The sequence below is a fragment of the Triticum urartu genome, chromosome 2A (assembly GCF_056163025.1).
Source record: "Triticum urartu cultivar PI428250 chromosome 2A, HENAU_Tu73, whole genome shotgun sequence".
NCBI lineage: Eukaryota > Viridiplantae > Streptophyta > Magnoliopsida > Poales > Poaceae > Triticum > Triticum urartu.
The window spans coordinates 111,525,309-111,538,661 of NC_141874.1; the positions used below are offsets into that span (position 1 = coordinate 111,525,309).

General features: G+C 51.2%; 1 pseudogene; it reads right to left on the bottom strand.

Moving 5' to 3' along the window:
• Positions 1-8,652: 8,652 nt before the first annotated feature.
• LOC147984167 (uncharacterized) lies at positions 8,653-9,288 on the bottom strand (annotated as a pseudogene).
• Between the last annotated feature and the right edge of the window lie 4,065 nt (positions 9,289-13,353).

Genomic DNA, 13,353 nt, shown 5'->3' on the forward strand with positions numbered 1-13,353 from the left:
ATAAGAAAATCGGCAAGATATTTAACTTTCCCACACAATACTTCCACATCTCTAACAATCCCAACTGGTGAAATAGTATCTCTATTGGCAAGCTTAACTGTAACAACCATTTCCTCTATCTCAGCAGGTGCAATATCCTGCATAATGTATTTATATAAGGAATGAGGTATTGCACTTGCACTAGCACCCATATCACATAAGCCATGATAACAATGATCTCCTATTTTAACAGAAATAACAGGCATGCCTACAACAGGTCTATGTTTTTTTAGTATCAGGTCTAGCAATTCTAGCAGCTTCATCACAGAAGAAAATAACATGCCCATCAATATTATCGGCCAAGAGATCTTTAACCATAGAAATATTAGGTTCAAATTTAATTTGCTCAGGGGGTTTGGGTGTCTTAATATTGCTTTTGTTGACCACAGTTGGAGCTTTAGCATGATCCTTTATTCTAACAGGGAAAGGTGGTTTCTCAATATAAGCACTAGGAACAACAGGATCATTATAAGTGATAGTTTTTTCTTCAACTTTAATAGGTGCAACTAATTTTACTTCAATGGGAGGATTATATTTAAACCACTTCTGCTTAGGGAGATCAACATGAGTATCAAAGGATTCACAGAAAGAAGCTACTATCTCAGAGTCAAGTCCATATTTAGTGCTAAATTCACGAAAAGCATCGGTATCCATAAAAGATTTAACACAATAAAACTTAGGTGTTATACTGACTCCTTACCTTCGTCGAGATCCCAATCTTCAGAGTTGCGTTTAATTCTCTCCAATAAATCCCATTTGAGTTCAATAGTCTTCATCATAAAAGAACCAGCACAAGAAGTATCGAGCATGGAGCGATTATTGAGAGAAAGTCGAGCATAAATTTTTTGAATAATCATTTCTTTTGAGAACTTGTGATTGGGGCATGAATATAACATTGACTTAAGCCTCCCCCAAGCTTGAGCAATGCTTTCTCCTTCACGAGGCCAAAAATTATATATATAATTACAATCACGATGAACCAGATGCATAGGATAAAACTTCTGATGAAATTCCAATTTCAATCATTGGTAGTTCCATGATCCAATATCATCACATAGCCTAAACCATGTCAATGCCTATCCCTTCAAAGATAAAGGGAAGACCTTCTACTTGATAACATCCTCGGGCATACCTGCAAGCTTAAATAATCCACAAACTTCATCCACATAGATTAGGTGCAAATCGGGATGTAATGTTGAATCACCTGTGAAAGGATTAGCTAGCAGTTTCTCTATCATACCCGAAGGGATTTCAATATTGAGGAGCAACTCTTTGCTCTACTGGTCGGGGTGAAGATACCCCAAACAAGCCCCTCAAAGGATTATGTCCCATAGTAACAAGTGACAGTAAATTTCAGCACACTATATAAATTTTTCCTTACCAAATTCCACCTACCAAAGGCGCTTCACTCCCCGGCAACGGCGCCAGAAAAGAGTCTTGATGATCCACAAGTGTTGGGGATCTATCGTAGCCTTTTAGATAAGTAAGAGTGTCGAACCCAACGAAGAGAAGGAAATGATAAGCGGTTTTCAGCAAGGTATTCTCTGCAAGCACTGAAATTATCGGTAACAGATAGTTTTGTGATAAGATAAATTGTAACAAGCAACAAGTAATAAAAGTAAATAAGGTGCAGCAAGATGGACCAATACTTTTTGTAGCAAAGGACAAGCCTGGACAAACTCTTATATAAAGGAAAGCGCTCCCAAGGACACATGGGAATTATCGTCAAGCTAGTTTTCATCACGCTCATATGATTCGCGTTCGATACTTTGATAATTTGATATGTGGGAGGACAGGTGCTTGGGTACTGTCCTTCCTTGGACAAGCATCCCACTTATGAATAACCCCTATTGCAAGCATCCGCAACTACAACAGAAGTATTAAGGTAAACCTAACCATAGCATGAAACATATGGATCCAAATCAGCCCCTTATGAAGCAACTCATAAACTAGGGTTTAAGCTTCTGTCACTCTAGCAACCCATCATCTACTTATTACTTCCCAATACCTTCCCCTAGGCCCAAATAATGGTGAAGTGTCATGTAGTCGACGTTCACATGACACCACTAGAGGAGAGACAACATACATCTCATCAAAATACCGAACGAATACCAAATTCACATGACTACTTATAGCAAGACTTCTCCCATGTCCTCAGGAACAAATGTAACTACTCACAAAGCATATTCATGTTCATAATCAGAAGGGTATTAATATGCATAATGGATCTGAACATATGATCTTCCACCAAATAAACCAACTAGCATCAACTACAAAGAGTAATCAACACTACTAGCAACCCACAGGTACCAATCTGAGGTTTGGATACAAAGATTGGATACAAGAGATGAACTAGGGTTTGAGATGAGATGGTGCTGGTGAAGATGTTGATGGAAATTGACCCCCTCCCGATGAGAAGATCGTTGGCGATGATGATGGTGATGATTTCCCCCTCCTGGAGGGAAGTTTCCCCGGTTGAACAGCTCCACCGGAGCCCTAGATTGGTTCCGCCAAGGTTCCGCCTCGTGGCGGCGGAGTTTCGTCCTGTGATCTAGCTTATGATTTTTTCCTCGATGAAAGACTCCATATAGCCAAAGATGGGCATCATAGGGCCACCAGGGGGCCCACGAGGCAGGGGGCGCGCCCCCACCCTCGTGGACGGTGGGTTGCCCCCCTCTGGTACTTCTTTCGCCCAATATTTTTTATATATTCTGAAACGTGCTCCCGTGAAGTTTCGGGACTTTTGGAGAAGTGCGGAATAGGTCTCTAATGTTTGCTCCTTTTCCAGCCCAGAATTCCAGCGGCCGGCATTCTCCCTCTTCATGTAAACCTTGTAAAATAAGAGAGAATAGGCATAAGTATTGTGACATAATGTGTAATAACATCCCATAATGCAATAAATATCGATATAAAGGCATGATGCAAAATGGCCGTATCACCTGGCAATGTACAAGGAACAGAAACAGAACAGAACATAAAACAGAGGGGCCGGACATCCGGGGGCCAATCCTGGACATCCAGCATATCAGGAGGGCCCGGATATCTGGCAGATGGCCGGACATCCGGCGCGATCACTAAAAGGTTACAGAACCTCAGCTATTCCACGGGTAGTAGAGGCCAGACATCCAGCGTATCAGGAAGGCCCGGACATCCGGCGTATCAGGAACACCCGAACATCCGGGGTATAACCCAGACATCCGGCGTGCAGCACAGCACAAAAGTGCTCTCTGGATGGCTAGGCCTGGATATCCGGCAGGTAGGCCGAATATCCGGCGTGAGGCCCGGACATCAGGCTTGAAGCCCGGACATCAAGTAGCCAAGAGGCAGAAACATGAAGGTTTTATCATGTGCATGTGTGGCAAGGAGGTTTGTGGGAAGAGTGACAGAGTAATGGGCCACGGGTAGCCTAACCCGAGCCCCAGAACCTTTCAAGACATCGGGGCCGGCTGTGCCCCTCAAGACGTCAAGAAGGGCGGCAAGCCCAACTGGCTGCCCGCCTTCTCGTACGAACATACTCTCGATGCACCATGCAAGTTCCACAGCGGTGCAAAGCCGTCCAATCACACCACTCAGAAGTGCCACTGGCTCACCAGGATTTCCAAGGGTGACGGACTCCAGCCCCCTCCGCCAGCCGGCCCGCCGCCTCCTCCTCCACAGCAGCCGGCGGCTTGGCCAGTCGGTGTCATACAAGATGATTATCCTGAAGAGCATGGAGCTTATGTCGTGTTCACCAGCGTGGCCAACGACAGGCGCAGCAGACGGCAGCAGCGACAAGAAGTAAATGCGGTGGCATCAGAGACCCCGGAATTCATGCATTGGTCTGAGAAGCCCATCAGCTGGAGTAGAGCCAACCACCCGGAGGTGATGCCCAATCCCGGCTCTTATGCTCTGGTGTTGGATGCCACGTTTGCCATAGAGAGGCGAGCTACTCGCTTCTCTCGAGTTATGATAGATGGCGGCAGCAGCATCAACATTCTGTACAAAGATACCATGGAGAAGTTGGGAATCAAGCAGAGACATCTTCAGCCCAGTCGGGCTGTTTTCCATGGCATAGTTCCTGTCCTTTCCTGCTCATCAATCGGCAAGACTCTGATAGATGTCCTCTTCAGGGACAAAAATCATTTCCGCCGAGAGCTAGTTTGGTTTGAGGTGGTGGACCTTGAGAGCCCTTATCATGCGTTACTTGGCTGGCCTGCCCTGGCCAAGTTCATGGCGGTCCCCCACTATGCTTACCTGAAGATGAAGATGCCGATCTCCAAGGGAATCCTGACCATAGCAGGGGACTACAAGAAGTCGTCCACCTGCGCAGCAAAGAGCAGTCGATTAGCCGAGTCCCTCGTGATCGCGGCTGAGAAGCGGCTCCTTGACCGGGTTGTGGTGATGGCCGGCAAGCAGCCGAAAATGTCACCCAACCCCAAGGAGTCGAAAGTCGAGGGCTCATTCAAGCCGGCAAAGGAAACAAAGAAGATACCCTTGGACCCGGAGCACCCGGAGAGGCACGCTGTCATAGGTGCAAACCTTGACAGCAAATAGGAAGGCAAGTTCGTCGATTTCCTCCGTGAGAATCGGGACATCTTTACATGGTCTCCTAAGGACATGCCAGGTGTTCCGACGGAATTCGCCGAGCACAAGCTACACGTCTGGTCCGATGCCAAGCCAGTCAGGCAGCCCTTGCGCCGCCTGTCGGAGGAGAGAGAAGAGTTGTTGGAGAAGAGATAGCCCGACTTCTAGCAGCCGGCTTCATCATGGAAGTATTCTTTCCAGAGTGGTTAGCCAACCCGGTCCTAGTGCTGAAGAAGAACAAGCAGTGGCGCATGTGTATCGATTATACCAGCCTCAACAAAAGCATGCCCCAAAGACCCATTTTCTCTGCCAAGAATCGACCAAGTGATTGACTCCACAGCCGGATGCGAGCTGTTGAGCTTTTTGGATGCATACTCAGGGTATCACCAGATGAAGCTGAGCCCTGTCGATAGGCTGAAGACCGCCCTCATCACGCCATTCGGAGCCTTCTGTTACCTGATCATGACGTTCGGCTTGAGAAATGCCGGTGCCATGTTTCAGCGTTGCATGCAGAAGTGTCTCCTCGAGCAACTTGGCAGAAACGCCCACGTGTATGTGGACGATGTGGTAGTGAAGACGGAGAAGCGAGGAACGTTGCTAAAAGACCTCAAGGAGACCTTTGAGAACTTGCGCTGATTTCAGATCAAGCTCAACCCGGAGAAATGCATCTTTGGAGTGCCAGCCGGCTAGCTCCTTGGCTTTCTGGTCTCAGAGCGCGGCATAGAGTGCAACCCTGTGAAGATGAAGGCCATCGAGAGGATGGAGGTGCCCACCCGACTACTAGACGTGCAAAAAATTTACCAGCTGCTTGGCATCCATCAACTATTTCATCAGTCAGCTGGGCGAGAAGGCTCTTCCCCTGTACCAGCTCATGAGGAAGACCACTTTTTTCGAGTGGAATGACAAGGCGGATGAAGCTTTTCTCCAGCTCAAGAAGATGTTGACCACTCCGCCTGTCCTGGCAGCCCCGACTCCTAAGGATCCCATGCTCCTCTACATCGCCGCCACCAGCCGGGTGGTCAGCACAGTCATAGTAGTGGAATGCAAGGAAGAAGGCAGAGCTCTACCAGTCCAGAGGCCGGTGTATTACCTGAGTGAAGTGCTGTCAGCCTCCAAGAAGAACTACCCCCACTACCAGAAGCTGTGCTACGGCGTGTACTTTGCTGCCAAGAAACTAAAGCCATACTTCCAAGAACACCCCATCACTGTGGTCTGCACAGCTCCACTTGCCGAGATCATTGGAAGCCGAGATGCCTCGGGCCGAGTGGCCAAATGGGCCATAGATTTGGCCCCTACACCATCTACTACCAGCCTCGCACTGCTATCAAGTCACAAGAACTGGCCGACTTCCTCGTCGACTGGGCCGAGACCCAGTACCTGCCGCCAGCGCCAGATTCCACTCATTGGCGAATGCACTTCGATGGTTCCAAGATGCGCACCAGTTTGGGAGCCGACATCGTCCTCACCTCTCCCAAAGGCGACAATCTCAGATATGTGTTGCAAATTCACTTTGCCGCCTCCAACAACGTTGCTGAATATGAAGCACTCATTCACGGGCTCTGGCTTGCCAAGGAACTTGGCATTCGCCAGATCCTGTGTTATGGAGATTCCGACCTGGTGGTCCAGCAGTCGTCTGGTGACTGGGACGCCAAGGATGCAAACATGGAAAGCTACCGCTTCCTTGTCCAGCAACTCAGCGGATACTACGAAGGGTGCGAGTTCCTCCATGTGCCAAGAAATGACAATAAGCAAGCTGACGCCTTGGCACGAATTGTCTCCACCTGGCAAGCAATACCAGCTGGCGTCGCCCTACAACGCCTCCTCAAGCCGTCTATCAGACCATCGCCAGAGTTGGATTCCATCTTTGTGCCGGCTCCTCCTGAAGCAGTCGGATCTGACTTGAGGACCCCAGCAGCCGGCAAGGGGAATTTGGCAGGCGACCCGGAGACTGTAGCAGTCGGCCCATGGACTTCATCGACTCAGCAAGCGGCAGCCGACTCCAACCCGCCGCCTCCCGGCCCAACCGCCCTCGTGCAAGTAGCAGTCCTAGCAGCCGAAGAAATTGCAGCACCTTCATGAGCTCAGCCCATCCTCAACTTTTTGGTGAACAAAGAGCTGGCGACTAATGAGATCTCGGCCCGGCAAGTGCAACGCCGGGCAGCAGCGTACACCATAGTCAACAGAGAGCTTGTGAGGCGCAGTGTCACTGGTGTCTATCAGCGTTGCGTAGAGCCGGAGCAAGGCCAAGCAACCCTCAAAGATATCCATCAAGGCGAGTGTGGACACCAGGCAGCTTCAAGAGCGCTCGTGGCCAAAGCATTCCGCCACGGTTTTTTCTTGCCGACTGCTCTAGAAGACGCCAAGGACTTGGTCCAGAAATGCAAAGGGTGCCAGAAGTTTCGTTCAAAGCCACATCAGCCGGCTTCTGCACTCAAGACCATTCCCATTACCTGGCCCTTTGCCGTCTGGGGCCTGGACATGGTGGGACCATTCAAGACAGCACGCAGCGACATGACTTATCTGCTTGTCGCAATGGACAAGTTCACCAAGTGGATAGAAGCGAAACCAATTAAGAAGTTGAATGGTCCGACTGCTGTGACTTTCATCTCCGGCATCACCATCCGATATGGCATACCACACAGCATCACCACCGACAATGGCACAAACTTTCCCAAAGGCGCCTTGACCCGTTTCTGCGCAACGCAGGGCATCCGATTGGACCTAGCGTCCGTTGCCCATCCGCAGCCAAACGGCCAGGTGGAGCGAGCAAACGACCTCATTTTATCCGGCATCAAACCTCGACTGGTCGAGCCTCTGGAGCGGTCGGCTGGCTGTTGGTTCGACGAGCTGCCGGTAGTCCTCTGGAGCCTGCGCACAACTCCAAACAAGTCAACCGGCTTTACGCCTTTCTTCCTCGTCTATGGTGCCGAAGCCGTCATCCTGAAGGACATAGAATTTGACTCCCCTTGAGTTACCATGTACACCGAAGAGGAGGCAAAAGAAGCACAACAACACGGCGTCGATCTGCTGGAAGAGGGCCGGCTGTTGGCACTCAGCCAGTCCACCATCTACCAGCAGAGCATGCGCCGATACTACAACCGAAAGGTCAAGCCAGGATCCTCACAAGAAGGAGACCTTGTGCTTCGGCGGATCCAGCGAACAGTCGGCTAGCACAAGCTCTCGGCACCTTGGGAAGGCCCCTTCATTATCAGCAAGGTGTTGGGCAATGACTCCTACTACCTCATCGACGCTCAGAAGCCTCGAGCACGCAAAAGAGATGACTCCGGCAAGGAGACGGAGCAACCATGGAATGCGAACCTCCTACGAAGGTTTTACAGTTGATGCAGTATGTACCACGCCAACTTTTGTATTAAGTACGAAGACTCCGGCTCCCCCGAGAAGAGCTCGGGGACTGCCCTCTTTTATCTATATGATAAGTACTATGCATGTCATTCGTGTTACTTCATTAGTCCGTCTGGCACCAGGTTCGACCAGTCGACCCGTGGACTTGTCGCCATATACTATGAAATGCTTCCTACAACCGAACAAGTAATGAGTTGGCACCTAAGCTTTCTCCTGCCAGAAGCCGCAGCTCATAGATCGACTCTTCGCTCAGCAGGAGTTAAGGCAGAAAGGGTGTCTGGATGAAAAATGGCGAAGGACCCAAAAGCATACACATAGTCCAAGCCGGCTTCCCGCCTCACCGACCGGCTGTCAAGCAGCCGGCCGGCCGGCTCCTACTTAACTTGCTAGAAAACTCTAATCGGCTAAGTACTTGCCTTCCCGAAAGTGGCTAAGTACTTGACCCAGCCACAGTCCGTGGAACGGCTGTTCGGCTAGCAAGACGGCAACCGAGAGAGGGCGGAAAAGGAAAAAAGCCAAAGAGCAGAAAGCAAGGAAAGATAGTACTCGGCAAAAATATTTACACATCAAAAGGCCCTTGGCCGACATCCAACAAGAGTTTGAAATACACCCTGCGGGTGGAATTGTGCGAAGTTAACAAGTTTGTCGAGACTGATAAGCAGGAAGAAACGAAGGTAAAACGACAGCCTAGGAAGCAGCAGACGGGTTCGGCGGAATGGTGGAGTCGGTGGTGCCGGCTGGTTGAGCAGCCGGTTGGTCGGTCTCCGCTTGATCGCCTTCAGCAGCAGCCAGCTCGCTCGGGCGTGGCTCGTTGCTGGAGGCACGGTCGAGTTGAGGCTGGCCGTCCGCTCCGACCTCTGGCGCCTCCTCTTCACCTTCCTCCTCCTCCTCCTTGTCTTCTACCTCGTCGCTGGAGTCGATCACCTCGGCCGAGTCCTCGCCATCCTCCGGGTTCAGCCCGAACCACTCTGGTGGTGCCTCGGCACCGTTCTCAGCCAGCTCCAGGATGAAGATGCTGGTGTTGGTGTACTCGGCGATTGCCACCGCCTGCTTGACAAGATCACCTTCCACTGCCACTAGCTCCTCCTAAGCTTCCTGTCGAAACATGGTCAACTGGGCTAGATTTAGCCCAGGGTACCACACCTTGATGAACTCCAAGGCTCGGAGTGCTCCGGCCCAGGCCGAGGAGCCCTTCCACGCCTCAAGGCGGCCGGCCGCCACCTCCATCCAATCGGCAGTCCGGCTGGGTGTGCGCGGAGCCGGCATGTCGGGCCACAGGGCGGTGATCGCCTGGGCGCCAACACGCTGAAGGCGGCGCAGCATCCGATGAGTCGGCCGAAGACGAGCTTGGATGCTAAGAAGCTGCTCGCGAATAGTGCGGGGGGCATTGGCGGTGATCTCCTCACCTTCTGCCCTCCGTCCTTGCGATCAGCCTCAATAGCCTGGTTGGCAGCACCAGAGTGACCTGGGAAGAAGTCTGCTCGGATAAAAAAGCAAAGAGTCAGATCAGAAACAAGAAGTCGGCTCGTTCAGAAGCCGGCGGCCTGAAGAATGAGTAAAGAAGGCAGCTTACCATTGACCATGTCTTCAATCTCGCCAAAGCCGGCTGTTAACATTGCCTCCTTGTCGGTCCAGGCAGAGCGCTCGATCTCGAACTCAGCAAGGAGACCTGCCTCCTTGTCCTCTGCCTCCTTCTGGGCCTTCTTGAGAAGCTCCGCCTGCTCCGCCAGTTGCCTGACCAGCCGGTCACGCTCCTCGGCCAGCTTGTTGCAGTCCGCCTCCTTGGCATGCAGCACGGTGTTGGCTTCGCCCAGCTGCTGCTGTAGGGTGGCGTTGGCCTCTGCAAAGGTAGAAGAAGAAAAGGACATCAACAATCAACAAAGAGAGATGTAGTTGCCAGGAAGATCCGACCCGACTACTCAGTAGTCGGCTCGAATCTTGGGGATTACAGCCCGCAGGTGCGCCAGCGCGCCCCGGCGGAGAAAGAAGTTATCAAATATCAACAGAGAAGAAAAGTAGTTGCCAGGAAGATCCGGCCCGGGGGAGAAAGAAGTTATCATAATCTCGAGGACTACAGCCCGCGGGTGCGCCAGCGCGCCCCCGCAAAGAAAGAAAAAGACTTACTCTGGCTCTCCGACAAGTCGACGGCCCATTGATCCAACTCCTGGACTTTGGAGTTGAAGGCGGCCGCACAGAGGTTATGATAATCCTACAGCAAAGATATCGGACAGTATCAGTACTCAGAGCTTGCCAATTAAAGTTCCAAGCCGCCTGCTTAGCAGCCGGCCCGAAACTCGGGGGACTACACCCAGTGGGTGCGCTGGCGCGCCCCCACGAAGCAATACAAGAATTAGAAACAAAGAAGCAAGAAGCATACCCGGTGTGACGCCCCCGTCTCAATCGTACACTAATCATACACGCAAACGTGTACGATCAAGATCAGGGACTCACGAGAAGATATCACAACACAACTCTACAAATAAAATAAGTCATGCAAGCATCATATTACAAGCCAGGGGCCTCGAAGGCTCGAATACAAGAGCTCGATCATAGACGAGTCAGCGGAAGCAACAATATCTGAGTACAGACATAAGTTAAACAAGTGTGCCTTAAGAAGGCTAGCACAAACTGGGATACAGATCAAAAGAGGCGTAGGCCTCCTGCCTGGGATCCTCCTAACTACTCCTGGTCACCGTCAGCGGGCTGCACGTAGTAGTAGGCACCTCCCGAGTAATAGTAGTCGTCGTCGACGGTGGCGTCTGGATCCTGGGCTCCAACATCTGGTTACGACAACCAGGTAGAAGGGATAGGGGGAAAAGAGGGAGAAAGCAACCGTGAGTACTCATCCAAAGTACTCGCAAGCAAGGAGCTACACTACATATGCATGGGTAAATGTGTAAAGGGCCATATCGGTGGACTGAACTGCAGAAAGCCAGAATAAGAGGGGGGGATAGCTAATCCTGTCGAAGACTACGCTTCTGGCCACCTCCATCTTGCAGCATGTAGAAGAGAGTAGACTGAAGTCCTCCAAGTAGCATCGCATAGCATAACCCTAACCGATGATCCTCCCCTCGTCGCCCTGTGAGAGAGCGATCACCGGTTGTATCTGGCACTTGGAAGGGTGTGTTTTATTAAGTATCCGGTTCTAGTTGTCATAAGGTCAAGGTACAACTCCAAGTCGTCCTGTTACCGAAGATCACGGCTATTCGAATAGATTAACTTCCCTGCAGGGGTACACCACATAACCCAACACGCTCGATCCCATTTGGCCGGACACACTTTTCTGGGTCATGCCCGGCGTCGGAAGATCAACACGTCGCGGCCCTACTTAGGCACAACAGAGAGGTCAGCACGCCGGTCTAAATCCTATGGCGCAGGGGTCTGGGCCCATCGCCCTTTGCACACCTGCACGTTGCGTGCGCGGCCGGAAGCAGACCTAGCCTAGTAGGCGTTCCAGTCCAATACGGCGTGCGCCACTCAGTCGCTGACGTCACGAAGGCTTCGGCTGATACCACGATGTCGAGTGCCCATAACTGTCCCCGCGTAGATGGTTAGTGCGTATAGGCCAGTAGCCAGACTCGGATCAAATACCAAGATCTCGTTAAGCGTGTTAAGTATCCGAGAACGCCGACCAGGGCCAGGCCCACCTCTCTCCTAGGTGGCCTCAACCTACCCCGTCGCTTCGCCACAAAGTAACAGTCGGGGGCCGTCGGGAACTCAGGCCCACCACTACCTGGATGGAGCCACCTGCCCTTCAGCCCCCATCTCCAAACAGTATCACCGGTAATGTAACAGTGTAAAGTATATAGCATATGCCCGTGATCACCTCCCAAAGTGATCACGGCCCAGTAGTATAGCATGGCAGACGGACAATAGTGTAGGGCCACTGATGAAACACTAGCATCCTATGCTAAGAAGTAGGATAACAGGTAAAGGTAACAACAGTAGTAGCAAGGACAGGCTATGCAGCAGTATAGGATTAACGGAAAGCAGTAACATGCTACACTACTCTAATGCAAGCAGTATAGAGGAGAGTAGGTGATATCTGGTGATCAAGGGGGGGGGCTTGCCTGATTGCTCTGGCAAGAGAGAGGGGTCGTCAAGACCGTAGTCGTACTGGGTAGCAGCGGCGTCGGTCTCGGTGTCTAGCGAGAGAAGAGGGGGAAGAAACAATAAAGAATAAGCAAACAGATGCATAGCGATGCATGACATGACAAGGCGTGATGCTAGGTGTGCCCTAACGCGGTATGAGGTGGTACCGGTGAAGCGGGGGAACATCCGGGAAAATATCCCCGGTGTTTCGCGTTTTCGGACCGATGAACCGGAGGGGGAAAGTTACATGTTCGCTATGCTAGGGATGCGTGGCGGATGAACGGGTTGCGTATCCGGGTTCGTCTCGTCGTTCTGAGCAACTTTCATGTACAAAGTTTTTTCATCCGAGCTACGGATTATTTTCTATGATTTTTTTTAAAGTCTAAATTGTTTTTCTAAAATTCTATAGTTAATTTAATTCGAAATTATATTAAATACTATATGCTACGGGTACTCAGAAGTGTACACAGGGATATGACTATTTTACTAACAGGTGGGCCCTGCTGACTGCCTAGCCAACAGTCAACAGTCAACTTGTTGACTGGTTTGACTGGTCCAACTGACATGTGGGGGCCACATGTCATAGACTGCTAGTTAAACTATTTTACTAACTAGATTTATTTAGTAGTGGGACCCATATGTTAGTGGACCCTTTTGTTAATCAAAGTTTTTAAACAGTTTTAGTTAATCTAATTAAGTAGTGGGGCCTACTGTCAGGGGCATGTTTTAAGTGAAGGGTTATTTGGGTGCTGGGGGTCCACATGTTATTGTCTACTTAGTTAACAGGTTTATTAAATAGTGGGAATTAGCAGGGATGACCCACTGGTCAATGACATAGTGGGTTGATTAGCATGGTAATTAAGCGCTAATCGCAGCTCCACGTCAGCAGGGTAACGACGTTGAGGCAGAGCGCACCGGCGACGACCGTGCGCTCGCCTCCGGCGAACATTCTAGCGGTGGTCGTCATGGATCGGACGAAGGCCTCGCCACACACACGCTGGAGCTCCTAGCAGGAGCTGGGACGGTCGGAATCGACCACCACGTCGGCGTCGAGTGGTGGCAGAGGCATGGCCTCATCGACAGGGCGTCTACGAGGCACGGCGAAGAGAGGGGAGAGGCTAGGGGGAGCCGAAGGCTCACATCGTTGCAGAGGAGGGCTCGGGGAGGCCGGAGGAACCCTGCCGGCGAGGTCCGGCGGCCGGATGGGCCAGCAGGTGCGAGGCCGAGTAGAAGGCTTGGGGGACGCAGCGCGGGGATGACGTCCTCAGCATGGGGCGAGGAGGAGGAAGCCATGGC